Here is a 17,935-nt window from a genome sequence, read left to right as displayed (position 1 = left end):
CGCAACAGCATAATACACATCGTCGTCGTAAAAATAACATCATAACACCTCAGTCAAATGTCAAAAACGTCGTAGCTTCCTCCAATGATTTCAAAACCTAAAGAAAATTCTCTGCTCATTTCAGTAGTGTCATCTACCTCAAACGTACTTTAAAAATTATGATCTCATACCAAAATACATCATTCAAAGCTCTCATAGTATCACAATGGTACCAAAAAAATATGAACAGTGCAAAAAGTACAGACAAAATACAATTTCTTAAGTGTGAAGTAATCCAACTCTGTAATTGCGTAAACATGTGTCACTGACGTAGTAAAAAAGATGTTTGTTTCTCTGTTAAATGATCAGATAGCTGTGTAATTTATGTGTTAGAGAAATATGGTACCGATGTGTTAAATTGTATAAGCAAATACCATATTAGCTAGGGCTCCTTGTGCTTGCCAAACACATGGTACACAAAGTTGGCGTGTACCCCCCTGAGGTTTATTGTAATTGTATCCTCAGGTATAATAGCTTACAGCAATGGAATGAAATGTATCACAAAAAACTTTCTTTGTAATTCAAAAATCTCTAAAAATAAATGTTTTAAGTACAAAATTAATCACTCAAATACGTGTCCTGTAGCGCTAAATGTGCGTCTTGCTGTAAGATAATCTCTGGGAAGTGTCGTAGTTATTGTCCACCGAAAGCTAAGTTCTGCAGAAGTCAATGTACTTACCTCATGATACACAAAAGTGAAATGCTTTGCGTATAGATAACTTAGTTATTACGCTTATTGCCGTGATGAGGGAAGTACTGTGCTGTAACGTATTGTTGTCCTACGGAAAAGGCTGTCTCCTTGTAGCAATAGCACAAAAGTCACCACTAAAACATGTCTCACTTTATAGAAGAATTCAGAAAAAACTGTGCAGATATAAAACAGATACACCGCAAAAGCAACATTGTAAATTGTCACGCATTAGCAGCGTCGTGATAAAATCGTGTGGCTGTCACATAAACTAACCACTGTGTCATCTGGCATTTCACAGAAAGCACCTCAAATCCAGAATCCACTCGTAAGCAAACCAAAATGTTGCATGTTAACAGTTTCTTAAGTCTGACAAATTGTACAAGTAGCGTGAAGTGAAAATTGCAAAGACTAAGTTAAAAAGCAGATTATCTGTCAATAAATGGTTTTACATGAGAAATGTGGTGCAATCTTTTACCCTTTGCTCTTCTCAGTACGCAGAGGTTCAACTTGAATGCAAGTATCATGCGGTATTCGTCCGTAAAGAATACGGGAATTTTGCTCAAGGTTAGCGTCAATGTTATTTTTCCCTGAGCCAGCGGGCGCATGCGGCTGCCTGCGGTGTGAGTCATTGTCTGTTTCTTTGTTGGCGCGCGCCGTTACTGGGATTAGGAGGCCGAACTTCCACAAATTCGCCTTGCCGAGAGGGCCCAGCTCTGTTAGAAACCCGCCAGTTCTGATGCAATTCAGGTCTGTCGTTATGATCATATCGTCTGTCGTCATGTCGGTACGTTCGATAGTTTCTTTCTTGTCTGTCACGTGGTGGAGAATTTCTGCCTGAGTCGTAACTGCGTGCTGGACCGTTGCGTCTAAAGTTATTCTGTCTCCCTTGATAATAGTTATATTGGTTCCCATATTGTCTGTTTCTCTGATTGTCTCTGTGATAGTCATTACTGCGGAGAGGTGATCTTTCCCTGTAACTATTACTCCGCCAGTGGTTGTCATATGGGTGGTGTCTGTTTTGGTCACGATTTACGTTGTAAGAATAGGTTTGTCGTGGCCATTTATTGTTTCTGTCGTCACGGAATTGTGACGGATGTGACCTGTAATGATTGTTTTCCTGTTTTCGCATCCCGCGACTGTCTGTGTCAATTTCCAGTTCTTGTAACAGTCCCTGAAAATCTTCAATGTCGTCTTTGCAACGTCCTGCTAAAATAATATGTCTCAGATGTTCGGGCAGTTTGATTAAGCAAATGCGGATGAGTTCTGAGGGGCTGTATGGGTTTGACAGGTATTGATTCTTGTGCAACATGTCTTCAAAATATTTGACAAGACTGGAAAATTCAGATTGTTCAAAGTGTTTCATCATCATGATGCTATGTTTTACGCGATCTTGTGTAGCTTGTGACCAATATGCTGAGAGGAACGCATGGTAAAATTCTCCTTCACTGTGGCAATCGTGAATGACCGATCGCATTCTTACAGCTGGTTCATTCTCCAAGTAGCCACACATAAATTCTAATCTGTGTTCTAATGACCAGTTGGGAGGAAAACAATGAGAGAATTGATGGAGCCACGCTTGTGGATGAATGTCGTTGCCAGAATTCTTAAATGTTTTGAATTTACGTGTAGTAATGAACAGCTTATAGTCAAAATCATCATGTCGGCGAGTAGCATGTCGGTCATTGCTACGTCGTGTCGGCGGTTCCATCTCAAAATTCGGTGTACCTTGCCAATTTCTTTCATAATTACCGAAATGCTCTGTGTTATTATATTGTGGCTTTTCCGTATTTCTATGTCCCTCTTCCAGTATTGGGGCGCGAGTGTCCTCTGAAATACGTAATTCTTGTATCACCTGCGTCAACTGATCTTGTACTTCCCGGATTTCTCTTTTATACTGTGTATTAATTTGATTTTGATTTTGTTTGAATTTTCTTATTTGTTCATAGTCTTCTGTGTCAGTGAAGGCTACGGGTCTTGTGTCATTCAGATCATCATCTACCTTTGTAGATAAGTTAGTGACCTGATTCGAAAGTTCAGCTACTTTCTCCGATAGTGAACACATTTCCTCAGTGTGTTTTTCTGAACCAAGTTTCAGAGTGTCCATTTGTGTTGAAATCGAATCTACTGTGTTCTTTAAGTTTTCCTGAGTTTTTGCCAGTTGCGTAACCGAATCGGTAGATGCAACTGAGTCAATTTTAGCCCACAAGGTCTCATGATTTTCATGAACAATGGTTTGCAGTTCTTTTATGGCTGCTTCGTGATTCTGTAATACATTCTCATGACGCGAAAAAATAGGTTGGAAATGCTCACAAATTTGTGTTTTTACGTCATTACAGACTTTCTGACATTTCGATTCTATTTTATGTAACTCAGTAGTTAAATCTTCACGTGTTTGTTCAAGCATATGTTCCACTGAGTCTAACTTTTGAAGCTTTTGTTCCATTGTATCTAACTTTTGAAGCTTTTGCTGTGTTTGTCTCTGATTTTGTTCCATTGTGTCTAACTTTAGAAGATTTTGTCCCATCTGTCTCTGATTTTGTTCCATTTGTTGCATTAATTGCAATAATAATGTATTAGTGTCTGGAATCTGTTTCTCTATGCTTTTTGGCAGTGGATTTTCACCGGCAACATTCACATTTTGACAAGCAGAAAATGTGTCTTGACTCATTTGAGAAAACGGTGAGGACGCAAAACCTGAATCTACAGTATTTGCAAAATTGTGTCCTATCATTTCGGATTCCTGAGGCGAGCTGTTGCCGACCGATCGATCGATAATGCTTCCCTGTTCACTACCTGTTTGACTGTCTACGCCATTGTTTGACGCACAGTTACCAAATTACTACTTTGAACATTAGTTAACTCATTACACAGTGGCGCTAACACATTGCTTTCGTCTTCACTGTCGTTTCTTAGTTTACTTTGGAGCCGAGTGTTACGTTTTTCACACGCCATTATTGTCACAATATTTCACACGATAACACAGAAAAGCACAATTTGAATAGCAAAAATAAGAGAACACATTAACATAGCACTGAAAATAATATCTAGTTAATTGCAGCTGCGAAATACTTGGTGCAAATCTACATGCATGCCACAACTGTTTTACAGTACAACAATGAAAGGCTGCAACTACAAAGGAGATTCCCTCTACAATTACGCACTAGCAATAAACGAAAGCTACACTAAATACACAAACTACAAGAAAAAAATCAGAAGATTCCAGTGAGGTATCCTTGGCAAAGGGTCGACATATGAAACGTCCCCTTTGAATAATTTTCCATATGAAATGTCCACTTAGAACAATTGTACAAGCCTGTGCTTAACCTGACACACAATATTATTTAGCGCAACGCAATCTGACTTTCAATAACCCCTACAAAACAATGGCCCTGACTAACTTTAACCTATACCTTTTACAAATCACTTACCTCACAAAAATCTTCGCTACTCAAGCTACTGCAAAACAGCGAGCGCCACTACTGCCAGCTAAATAAAAGATTCAAACTACTGAAGGTACTAACTACTGATAGGGATAGTTAGCAAATGAAAGATATTAATAGAGAACAAACAATGTATTTACCTTAATATTCATAATTGACATTCAGTCTTACAGATTATCAAAGCTCCGCCATCTCTCTCCCCACATCCACCACTGCTGGCGGCTCACCTCCAACTGCCCAGCGCTATGCGCTGTTCGCATCCAGCTATAGCAGTTCATGACAACAATGGCAGACAACAATGCAAATTAGCCACATACTGCACACAGCACAGCCAGTGATTTTCATACAGAGTGCTATGTAACGTTGCCAATAAAAAACATAAACAGCAAACTTACATAAAGAAAACATAAACAGCCTACTTACACCGTGATTGTCTTCTTACAGTGTCCTTTCTTAACTACTCATACCTTCATAAAACTTCAAGTGTTGTGAGAAAATTTATTTTTGGAAATCGTGTTTTATAAGTTTATTATCTGCTGCTCACACGCATTTCATATTAGTAACTGAGTGATGCAGTTTCTGTTTTCGAATAAGATTTAATTAATATACAGGGTGTTTCAAAAATGACCGGTATATTTGAAACGGCAATAAAAACTAAACGAGCAGCGATAGAAATACACCGTTTGTTGCAATATGCTTGGGACAACAGTACATTTTCAGGCAGACAAACTTTCGAAATTACAGTAGTTAGAATTTTCAACAACAGATGGCGCTGCGGTCTGGGAAACTCTATAGTACGATATTTTCCACATATCCACCATGCGTAGCAATAATATGGCGTAGTCTCTGAATCAAATTACCCGAAACCTTTGACAACGTGTCTGGCGGAATGGCTTCACATGCAGATGAGATGTACTGCTTCAGCTGTTCAATTGTTTCTGGATTCTGGCGGTACACCTGGTCTTTCAAGTGTCCCCACAGAAAGAAGTCACAGGGGTTCATGTCTGGCGAATAGGGAGGCCAATCCACGCCGCCTCCTGTATGTTTCGGATAGCCCAAAGCAATCACACGATCATCGAAATATTCATTCAGAAAATTGAAGACGTCGGACGTGCGATGTGGCCGGGCACCATCTTGCATAAACCACGAGGTGTTCGCAGTGTCGTCTAAGGCAGTTTGTACCGCCACAAATTCACGAAGAATGTCCAGATAGCGTGATGCAGTAATCGTTTCGGATCTGAAAAATGGGCCAATGATTCCTTTGGAAGAAATGGCGGCCCAGACCAGTACTTTTTGAGGATGCAGGGACGATGGGACTGCAACATGGGGCTTTTCGGTTCCCCATATGCGCCAGTTCTGTTTATTGACGAAGCCGTCCAGGTAAAAATAAGCTTCGTCAGTAAACCAAATGCTGCTCACATGCATATCGCCGTCATCAATCCTGTGCACTATATCGTTAGTGAATGTCTCTCGTGCAGCAATGGTAGCGGCGCTGAGGGGTTGCCGCGTTTGAATTTTGTATGGATAGAGGTGTAAACTCTGGCGCATGAGACGATACGTGGACGTTGGCGTCATTTGGACCGCAGCTGCAACACGGCGAACGGAAACCCGAGGCCGCTGTTGGATCACCTGCTGCACTAGCTGCGCGTTGCCCTCTGTGGTTGCCGTACGCGGTCGCCCTATCTTTCCAGCACGTTCATCCGTCACGTTCCCAGTCCGTTGAAATTTTTCAAACAGATCCTTTATTGTATCGCTTTTCGGTCCTTTGGTTACATTAAACCTCCGTTGAAAACTTCGTCTTGTTGCAACATCACTGTGTTCTAGGCGGTGGAATTCCAACACCAGAAAAATCCTCTGTTCTAAGGAATAAACTATGTTGTCTACAGCACACTTGCACGTTGTGAACAGCACACGCTTACAGCAGAAAGACGACGTACAGAATGGCGCACCCACAGACTGCGTTGTCTTCTATATCTTTCACATCACTTGCAGCGCCATCTGTTGTTGAAAATTGTAACTACTGTAATTTCGAAAGTTTGTCCGCCTGAAAATGTACTGTTGTCCCAAGCATATTGCAACAAACGGTGTATTTCTATCGCTGCTCGTTTAGTTTTTATTGCCGTTTCAAATATACCGGTCATTTTTGAAACACCCTGTAATATCATATATATTGAGGTCGCTTGCTTCCATCTGTATATGCAGGTTAATCTCAGGAACCGCTGTAGTGATTTTTATCTGGTTTTCTCTAATAGATACTCTGATTGACGCGGAAGGTTTGTGTATATAATTTATAAATATCTCGTAGAAGTTCTCTGAATTATGATGAATTATAGTTCCTCACCACTGTGAAAATGATGCCATTGCCAGCTAGCGAACAACAATCATAACTCGAGAGAATGACTTGAGATAGCAGCAAATGTGACGAGATTCGGATCTGGCGCGGCGGTCTAGCAATAGAGTGTATGGCTGGAAACTGAAAGGTTGTAGGTTTGAACTCTAGTTAGGGCCACTTCTGTAGTACTCTGCCTTAGCATTCACACCTCAACAGTGTGGAACTTCGCTAGAAACGAAACGTGGCTCGGATTCCACATTACACAGTAGCCCCATTGTCTCCAGTTGGACAACTCGTTAGCGAAATGCAAGTCGCCTAGGTGACATCCGCTTGATTGCAATCGTTTCATAACAAATAGACAGCCAAAATAAATGCTTATCCATAAACTGTGGTTTTCATTTTTTATGCATAAAGTAATACTTTTTCCGAAACGTTTTACTTACACAATGGTGTGCCCCCATCATTGCCATGAGATGTCACTCCATGCGTATAAGACACACAACATACATGCCCCCAGACAACTTTCCTGGCGTGCGTTTCTTACATCGCTTAAGTTACGTGAAAGTGATGATACTCAGTTACTTAACGTTATTGACGGACTTTTGTTCACGACAGGGTGCAGTGGCCCGCTAACAAAACTCACCACGCCAGACAACTCGTGTAAGGAGTGCGTCAGAACTCCGCATTACATTGATTAAACATTACAATGAGTTTCGAAAACAATATAGCCAACTTAAGGCTATTCTTTGCATTGTGTAAGACTCTGCGACACGCTATGGAAATAAATAAACTGACAGTGACAATCTGAGGGAGAAACTTGGGGGCGCTATTCTAAGCATTGTTGTGAGACGAGGTCTGTCTACGAGAGTAAAATTTCAGTAGTGTTGGTCGAGAGCTCGGAGAGAGAAGACGTGTTACGCTGCCCTCAAGTCGGTGATGGCAGATCTTACCATGCTCAAGGCCTGATTTCATTTATATGGCCAGGAGAGATTTAGATGGCTTGACTACGCTTGAAGATGGAATTCAAGGTAAAATTCGCAAGCATAGCGTAAAGCGCAATTGCAGGGTTAGGCCCGTGATTGTTAATCCGAGTTTGCAATAATCCCATGTTTTGCTTATCAGTTAAAGAAACTTCCTTATCCTTTAAATAATAATTATTATTTTCCGCACCTAATTCATAAATATACTGTGGTTATTAAATGTTAATGTAACGTTGAAATTGAAATAATTTGTTAATCTGGCACTCACCCATTATTAATACTTACAAGGTCACTGTCAGGCATTTCGCCATTATTAGTACTTGTCAAACTATTATTGGTCATGATGATTTCTGAAGTTTTTAAATGCACTTAATTTATGAAATCCCTTCGTAGAAGTTATTTAGTAGTTAACAGGACACAAGCAAACTCCTCTTTATTAAAATTAATTCTTGGTAACAATAAGCTTAGCCGCTGCTGCTGCATGCTGCTGCTAATTGCTGTAAACACTTTAGGAAAACGCAGTCGTCTAAAGACGTGAGTGCAAAACTTAGGGCCAAAACAGAGACGCTGACCGACCACAACATGTCATGTACCGTACTCTAATAAAAAAAAAAAAAAATATTCAAATGTGTGTGAAATCTTATGGGACTAAACTGCTAGGGTCATCAGTCCCTAAGCTTACACACTACTTAACCTAAATTATCCTAAGGACAAACACACACACTCATGCCCGAGGGAGGACTCGAACCTCCGCCGGGACCAGCCGTACTGTCCATGACTGCAGTGCCTAAGACCGCTCGGCTAATCCAGCGCGGCCGTACTCTAATCCAGTACATTCCGCTGCACAAGCCAGATTCTGTATCACTTGAAAATTCTTATTCAGTTACGCAGTCAGGTAGCTTAGGTATTCATTGTTACAGGGTTATTTGTTCCTGTAGTTTCTCATTTTCAAATACGCAGTCAGAAGCTTATCCAAATGTTAGTTGTAAGTTTTTCATATAACGATCTGTTGAGGGCTTAAATGACAGCGAAACTAACACTCATAAAACACACACACAGTGTTATGCAGGTTGGTTTTCGATTACTGATAGCTCAGGTTGCTTATCGAGTCCATTTTTATAGACGAACATAGGGTTTATTTGTTGTAGGTACGTTACACTCGTTCGGCCGTAGATATTTAACGGTCACGCTATCCGATTCAATTCGGTCTTTGTTGCTAGTTTTTGTGGAAAATTTATTTAAGAAGAGTGCTTTCTTTGCTTTTTATTCCATGATCATCAACGCCATTCATCTCACTGGCTAGGCAAATAGCTTTCTACCATTTTACAGTGCAGCTGTGAAACAGCCCTCAAGTAATAAGTGAACATATTTGTAAAAGAATTACTTGGTTTGAAAGGCAGACCACGTGTAGTAACGTCGCGGTTATACGTACCGTAAAGTACATTTCTTTTTCCTCCGATGCGGTCATATATTCCAGTTTTGAAAGGCAACTGCACCGAATCACTCTTTGAAATATTATGTGAAAGTACAACCCAGTGGACTGCGATTTTCAAGGCATCTGTGAAATGAATAAGTACTGAGATGGTGCAAACTGAGTCAGCCATCCGCATAATCAACAGATAATTTTGCGATGACAAATGTGACTTTTAAACGAACTCCCTAAGTTCTTATCAATGTGCGACATAACCAATGTGTGTGTGGGGGGGGGGGGGGGTTCCTCATAAAAATATGGTTCAAATGGCTCTGAGCACTATGGGACTTAACATTTGAGGTCATCAGTTCCCTAGACTTAGAACTACTTAAACCTAACTAACCTAAGGACATCACAAACACCGAGGTAGGATTCGAACCTGCGACCGTAGTAGCAGCGCGGTTCAGGAATGACGCGCCTAGAACCGCTCGGCCACCGCGGCCGGCTATTTCTCCTACTCTGACCGTTCATCCACGTTACAGAGCAACAGTGAAATTGAAGACAGATGTATTCAGAACCTGTTTGACACCAAGATGCCTTGATGGTAGTAATAATATTGTCCTACTTCAAGATCACTCAGTGGAACGAAGAATCGGTTACTGAATAATTTGTATCAACAATAAAAGTTGCGAGGAATAATACACACGTATGTGGCAATAATAATCGTGAAAGCTCCAGAACGTATAAAAATATATTACCTGTAACTGATAAAAATGTATTGCAAGGAAACATTTTAAATAATAAGACTACTTGGTATAATTATTACGTATCATAAGACAGGCCTAACATCGTTCGCATTCGTTATGCTTTGTTGATTATTGAACAATTGTTCTCAAAAGCGGCGAAAGCACATTTTTGAGTGTGCCCGTTAGCAGTAACGACTTGATATGGCAGAAGTCACCCATGTCGTAAGATTGTCGGCCAGTTCTTGCATAGCTCAGCTGTCTTTGGAACTTAATAATCTTCTGTCCATGAACGTCATAGACCAGTCTCGTTGCTGATATACATAAGATGGAATGCTAGAGCCTGGACAAACTTCATTGAACGACGCTATTCAAAGCCAGTAAACCGCTACGCAGAAAGGACATTAATGATTATCCAGCACTCTTCGACAAAGTGCTACTAGACGAGAAACGCGTTCTTTCACATGCTCTATGTAGTCATACAGACGTCCTCTCGGGTAAGGTAACTGTATTTCCGGGAGCCAGAGCTGGGACCAGGGGACCAGTTTTGTACTTGCTCACTGCTCGCAATGCAACAAAGCTCTGGAATTGTTATACATGATTAAAGACTACAACGGAATGAATAGAAGCACCAATGATAATATGACAAACGTAATCTAAAACATGGGCACAGTCGTAGCCACTGCATAATTATAATACACTTAAATCGTAGTAGTTAGTAAACAGAACACAACAAACTGCTTAAATAACTACACACAGCTTTTAGTACTTAGTCATTCGTGCCACCATACATCTGCGGTGACTGAATTTGATTCGGCAGAGATCTGCTTCCCCTCAAGTTTAAGAAATCATTAAAATGGTTCAAGTGAGCACTATGGGACGTAACTGCTGAGGTCATCAGTCCCATAGAACTTAGAACTATTTAAACCCAACTAACCTAAGGACATCACACACATCCATGCCCGAGGCAGGATTCGAACCTGCGACCTTAACGGTAGCGCGGTACCAGAATGTAGCGCCTAGAACCGCTCGGCCACTCCGGCCGGCAAGAAATCATTAGCACTCCGAAGAACTGTATTTCAAATCAGCTTTCATCGTCATTACTGCTTTCAAAGTCTGTATTTTGACTCGAGTTTCGATTTTCATACGGCTGGTCCCGGCGGAGGTTCACGTCCTACCTCGGGCATGGGTGTACGTGTTCGTCCTTAGGATAATTTAGGTTAAGTAGTGTGTAAGCTTAGGGACTGATGACCTTAGCAGTTAAGTGCCATAAGATTTCACACACATTTGAACATTTTTTTCGATTTTTGTATCTTGCTCATTAAAGAAAATACACGCTCGGCTACTGTGTTTGTACCGGGAGTACATAACATAACCTTCACAATGTTGGAAATATTTTCGTTAAGATATAAGTTTGAATATGACCATTTGTACCTAACACACATCAGTGACAGTTTTTTTCTGTGCTCCATTTCTCTATTTGCTGTAATGTGACAAATTGCTGCATATTAACGCGCCCTAGGACCATGTCATTATCATTAATTTTGCAGTTTGGGAATACATTTTTAAGATACTCGTAGCATTTTTGTACCTCATCCCATGTAGGTATGCCGGCCGCTGTGGCCGAGCGGTTCTAGGCGCTTCCGTACGGAACCGCGCTGCTGCTACGGTCGCAAGGTCGAATCCTGCCTCGGGCATGGATGTGTGTGATGTCCTTAGGTTAGTTAGGTTTAAGTAGTTCTAAGTCTATGGGACTGATGACCTCAGATGTTACGTCACATAGTGCTTAGAGCCATTTGAACCATGTAGGTACATAATGCAAAAGAATCCACATGTAGTTCGAAAACACATTAAATGATCCGTACACTGTTCGATGTATTGTGCACTGCAGTCATTAAATTCACACACGGTTTCAGTGAATTTAATAGTGTTTATATCCCCTCAGATTCTAGTTTGCTTAAAGCACTTCTTATAACTTGTGGCATGAATATGATTTTTCGTTTTCTATCATATTCTTTCTTAAATCATAAAGTGCTTCTCCGGCCTCTAAAACTGTAACTTTTTGTCCTACCTTCAATATTGCCGCATGAAAAGTCTTACACTGCTCAAGCCAACGAAATACACGTGAAAGCAGTTCAATAATACCATCTTCAGCGTAAGTATTATTGAAGGACTCTAACTAGAACGCGTCATTTAGTAGGCCGTGCGTATTTCATAACACAGCGCGTCATGGTATATTGGATTAGGGATACGATATTGAAACAAAGTACAGATACTTGCTGGAAGTATAAAAAGTTTTATGTTGGAACCTCACATGACCGAGAATTTGATTTTATTGCTAAAAACCGTAACATCTAGGCGTTCTGGCGGAACCCGTATGGAACAAAGGGACTGGACTTAAAAAATCGAACTGCCCCGTCCAAACCTGGACGGCTGGTCGCTTTACTTCAGGTCACAATCTGGTGAATAGAAAGGGACCAACTATACGAAAAGTATATATACACTCGTGTGATACATCCACGACCATACAAAAATAACAGAATTCGCAGAATTCACTCGTGTCGGGACTGAATAAAAGACAGTAAGATTTCTGTAATCACAAACAGGACCTTGGGTACGTATCGCAGAACGTTCGCGACTTGAACAACGTCGACCAACAGTCCGTACAGACCCTTGGCAAATCAGTGCTTACAGAACTGTGCAAAGAGTAACAGATTAATTTGAATGAAACGCTTTCATAGTATGCGTTCGTAAATTGGTTACCGTTATTTCGCTCACACTCCCACACTGTAGTTTGTGGAACTGCACGTGCTGTACAGAAGCGACGTGGAGTGCGTATGATTTGTAAATCATCGCAAACTTGAATGAGTGTGATTTACTGAATGCGAGTGACTTTCTCAGCCTGCTATAAGTCGTGTAGACTTACGGAGTTTTATCTGTAACACGCCACGCGCTATTTTCTGACACACGGTCCGCGTGCCAAAGAACGGTTTACTTTTTCATACCAGCAACTATAGGGAAAGAATAACTCGGCGAGCCTGTAACTAAGGGCTCTTACGCAGTCCCAATTATCAAGACAATTAATGCAGTAGCAATATCATTTATCGTAATACCATCACTGACAGGCATAATAACTGAATTAAATTTTTATATCTTTTTTATCTTTTACTGTTTTTCTTGTTTGGTGTACGGGGCAGTCCTTCCAGAAACGAGCTAAGAAACCTGATGTGGACCTTAAACAATTATGCAGAATCCTTTTGAGTCACTAAAAAACTAAAAGTAATTTGTAGTGGCCTCCTCTTTTGGATGATAAATTGCGCTCAAATTACATCACGTCCAAAAAATCTATAGAATACCTACCATGAACGACGGAGTATAACTGAGGAATACAAAAGCGTCTTTCCCAATTTTCTTTTACATGACACTGAATTATGCCGATAGGCTGTTGTATTGCAGTGTATTTCTTTAAACAAAGAACACAATCAGTGAATAAATAATAGGAATTGAATTAAGTCATTTGCGCAAATTTAACTATCAAAAATTGCAGTTATACTGGGAAAAGTATTGCAGCTGATCTGTTTTTATCTCAACTAAAGCGACTTCTGTTCGGATACGTTGAACACTAAATGTAATAAAAAGGGTTGCTGAAGAGGAGGCACAGGGATGGCGGATATATACTGTAATCGTTTAGCCGACAAGCGGAGCTCATCGATCTCGATTTAACTGATTTTATTTCACGTTATTTAGTGTTACTGATATTAACATTTTATTATTACGACAATAATGTATGCACACACTACTCTGAAGTACTGCAGACCACATTGGTACATTCATGATTAATGTAATTACGCGAGGTAGCGTAAAATACAGTGTGTTTCCAAATTACGCAGTTAATGCAACCGATTTCCTACATTATGCAAATGACCAGGACGTCGAATAAAAGACTGGAACGTTTATTACACTCCATTTGAGGAACAGACAAAAGGAGATCCGAAATGAACTGTCTCAGCACGAATGTAAGTAAAATGCGGATTTTTGTGCGGAAATAGCTACAGAGCAACAGAGTTGTGTGTTTAAACGTTTTTTCTTCCCACTTATTACACCAGTCTGGTTACGAACTACTGTATTTATGAGTAGAAACTGGCTCTCTGTCGTGCGTGCTCTTGCAGTGACATGAAAGCTTTTCTCTAATTTAGGAATCCGCCAACAATAGATTATATAAAAAAGTGCCTTCTAGTGCTGTCTCCGAATCCTACTGAAACAGTTCTCGTTTTCCACAACGAATTTTCATTCAACGGAATATCGACAAGCATCACATACAGCTGGAGACTGCGATGTGGAAAATCGATCGCAATACGATCGACACCAACTCCAGTAGTATGCGTCGCCATACAGCCCTGCTACACTGATAGAAAAACTCTTGCCAGAAAATGATAATTAAAGTCAGTCATACTAATTACTGAACAAAAGGTCAGTGATGAGAGCTACACTCTTTTCTCAACATTGTCATGGGGCAAGTGCTTCGATAGTGCCCTTGTTTGATGTGCCATGTATGAACGTATCGTGTAAATGACTGATGTATATACCGATAAGCTAAAAAATTATGACCACCTGCTTAAGAGATTGTTTGTCTGTCTTTGGAACGAAATACATCACTGATTCTGCGTATCGGGGATTTGAAAGTTTGCTGGTAGGTTTGTACCCTACTGGCCATAAAAACTGCTACACCAAGAAGAAATGCAGATGATAAACGGGTATTCATTGGACAAATATATTATACTAGAACTGACACGTGATTAAATTTTCACGCAATTTGGGTGCATAGATCCTGAGAAATCAGTACCCAGAACAACCACCTTGGCCGTAATAACGGCCTTGATACGCCTGGGCATTGAGTCCAACAGAGCTTGGATGGCGTATACAGCTACAGCTGCCCATGCAGCTCCACCACGAACCACAGTTCATCAAGAGTAGTGACGCGTATTGTGATGAGCCAGTTGCTCGCCCACCACTGACCAGACGTTTTCAATTGGTGAGAGATCTGGAGAATGTGCTGGCCAGGGCAGCAGTCGAACATTTTCTGTATCCAGAAAGGCCCGTACAGGACCTGCAACATGTGGTCGTGCATTATCCTGCTGAAATGTACGGTTTCGCAGGGATCGAAGGGTAGAGCGACGAGTCGTAACACATCTGAAATGTAACGTCCACTGTTCAAAGTGCCGTCAATGCGAACAAGAGGTGAACAAGACGTGTAACCAGTGGCACCCCATACCATCACGCCGGGTGATACTCCAGTATGGCGATGACGAATACACGCTTCCAATGTGCGTTCACCGCGATGTCGCCAAACACGGATGCGACCATCATGGTGTTGTAAACAGAACCTGGATTCATCCGAAAAAATGACGTTTTGCCATTCGTGCACCCAGGTTCGTCGTTGAGTACACCATGCAGGCGCTCCTGTCTGTGATGCAGCGTCAAGGTTAAACGCAGCCATGTCTCCGAGCTGATAGTCCATGCTGCTGCAAACGTCGTCGAACTGTTCGTGCAGATGGTTGTGGTCTTGCAAACGTCCCCATCTGTGGACTCAGGGATCGAGACGTGGTTGCACGATCCGTTATAGCCATGCGGATAAGAAGCCTGTCATCTCGACTGCTAGTGATACGAGGCCGTTGGGATCCAGCACGGCGTTGCGTATTACCCTCTTGAACCCACCGTTTCCACATTCTGCTAACAGTCATTGGATCTCGACCAATGCGAGCAGCAATGTCGCGATACGATTAACCGCAATCGCGATAGGCTACAATCCGACCTTTATCAAAGTCGGAAACGTGATGGTACGCATTTCTCCTCCTTACACGAGGAACCACAACGTTTCACCAGGCAACGCCGGTCAACTGCTGTTTGTGTATGAGAAATCGGTTGGAAACTTTCCTCATGTCAGCATGTTGTAGGTATCGCCACCGGCACCAACCTTATGTGAATGCTCTGAAAAGCTAATCATTTGCATATCACAGCATCTTCTTCCTGTCGATTAAATGTCGAGTCTGTAGCACGTTATCTTCGTGATGTAGCAATTCTAATGGCCAGTAGTGTAGATGTATGTCGCATTAATGTCTACACACACGTCATGTTATTCGCTTAAATAGCGGTTCGCTTATTTGCGTACGCGATGATGGCGTCCGATAGCGACGCAGATGTGTTCCATGGGATGTACATGAAGCGAGTTTGGTCGCCGTGAGTTCATGGCAATGCTCCTCAAACCCCTGTTTCCCGGTTCTGGCTCCGAAACACGGCCTGTTATATTGCTGAAAGATGACATCGCCGTCGGGGAAGACACCAAGTATGAAGCGATTCAGGTGGTCCGCAGCTGTCAGCGTGTCATCAGTTACCACCATAGGTACCAAGCTAGGGCAGGAGAATGTCTCCCACAGCATAACACTGCTCCCACCAGCTTGCGTCCGTGGCGCGCTGTAGGTTTAGGGCCACCGTTCACTTCGATAACGGCATTTGTGGAGACGACCATCAACCTAAACCTAATGTAGCAAAAATATGATTCGCCCGAAGAGCCGACATGTTTCCATTGATCGACGGTCGTATCTCGATGACGCCGTGCCAACTGCAGTCGTAATTGATCATGTCGTTGGGTCAACATGTGAACACATAGGGTGTGGTCTTCTGCGGAGCTCCATGTTCAACTATGTAGGGTGAACGGTGCGTGCACCATCATTGTGCTCTTTCGATAGAGATGCCGCGGATCACCATCTATTCCACTTTACACATCAGACAAGCCTCGGGAACCACGTTCTGTGAAGAGCCGCGGACGTCCAACAATTTATCGCCTAGTGGTAGTTTCACTGTCGTACCTGTTTCCGTAGATACTCATGACAGTCGCGAACATTCGACCATCTTCGCAGTTTTCGAGATACTCGTTCACCGGCTCTGCCTGATAATAATCTGCCTTTTTTCAAAGTCCCTTATATCAATGGAATTCCCCGTTTGTAGCCCATATCTTCGCTAGTGTAATTACGGCGCTGCCCGGTCGGATACCCGAGAAATGTTCAAATTGGAAATACGCCGGGAAAACCTCAGATCGCAAACTTTTTTTTGTTACAGCACCGCGTGCCCGCAACGTTGCTGTGGGCAGTGGTCATAATGCTTTGGCTGATCAACGTATGTTAGTATGATGTAGAAAGAAATGATAAGTTGAAACACGATGCCGTCTGCTGTTGAAATGTGATCGCGGTACTTCTCTCGATTCGATGGGCAAATCGCTGTAAACAGTGTGACACGCTATCTCTCTAAGGTAATTAACTATCTGAGATTGAATTCAGTGTTATCGACCGTTCACCACCTTCCCTACAACCGATCTTACCTGCTCGTTCCATTTCGCGTCGCTTTACAACGTCGAGCATAGATAGTTAATCGACATGGCTGTGTTAAAGAGCACACCACCGATACTATAAGTTTCCTTGTCCTATTCGTCTGCATTAATTTAAATTTCTCTAGATGTAGAGTACGCTGTCATTCATTACACCAAATAGATATTCTGAACAAGTCATCCTGTGTAATCTTACAGCCATTTAAAGACGACACTGCTCCATACTCTAGAGAGTCATCAGCAAACAATCGCAGACTGCTGCTCACCGTATGAGGCAGATCATCTACGTATGCACGTAAAGAGCAAGAGCGGTTCTCTCGGGCACTCCTGACGGTATCCTTATCTCTAACAAACACTCGCTGTCGAGGACAACGTACTTGGTTCTGTTACTTAAGAAAGCTTCGAGCCACTCACATATCTGAGAACCTATTCCATATGCTTGAAACTTCTTTAACAGTCTGCAGTGAGATACTCTGTCAAGTGGTTTCCAGAAATCCAGAAATATGGAATTTGCTTGGTTGCCTTTCATTCATGGTTCGCAGGATATCGTGCAAGAAAAGGGCAAGCCGAGTTTTGCACGTGCAATGCTTTCTAAATCCGTGTTGACTTGTGGACAGAAGATTATCTCTCTCAAGGAAAATAATTGTAATGTAACTTAGGGTGTAATCAAGAATTCGCCAGCAAATCAACGTTAAGAATATTGGTCTGTAATACTTTCAAATTCTAAAGGTGGCAGGGGTAAAATACAGGGAGCGAAAGGCTATTTACAATTTGTGCAGAAACCAGATGGCTGTTATAAGAGTCGAGGGACGTGAAAGGGAAGCAGCGGTGGGGAAGGGAGTAAGACAGGGTTGTAGCCTCTCCCCGATGTTATTCAATCTGTATATTGAGCAAGCAGTAAAGGAAACAAAAGAAAAT

Source organism: Schistocerca cancellata, chromosome 1 (assembly GCF_023864275.1).
Source record: "Schistocerca cancellata isolate TAMUIC-IGC-003103 chromosome 1, iqSchCanc2.1, whole genome shotgun sequence".
In the NCBI taxonomy this organism is placed as follows: domain Eukaryota; kingdom Metazoa; phylum Arthropoda; class Insecta; order Orthoptera; family Acrididae; genus Schistocerca; species Schistocerca cancellata.
Note: the sequence above shows the minus strand (reverse complement) of the source record.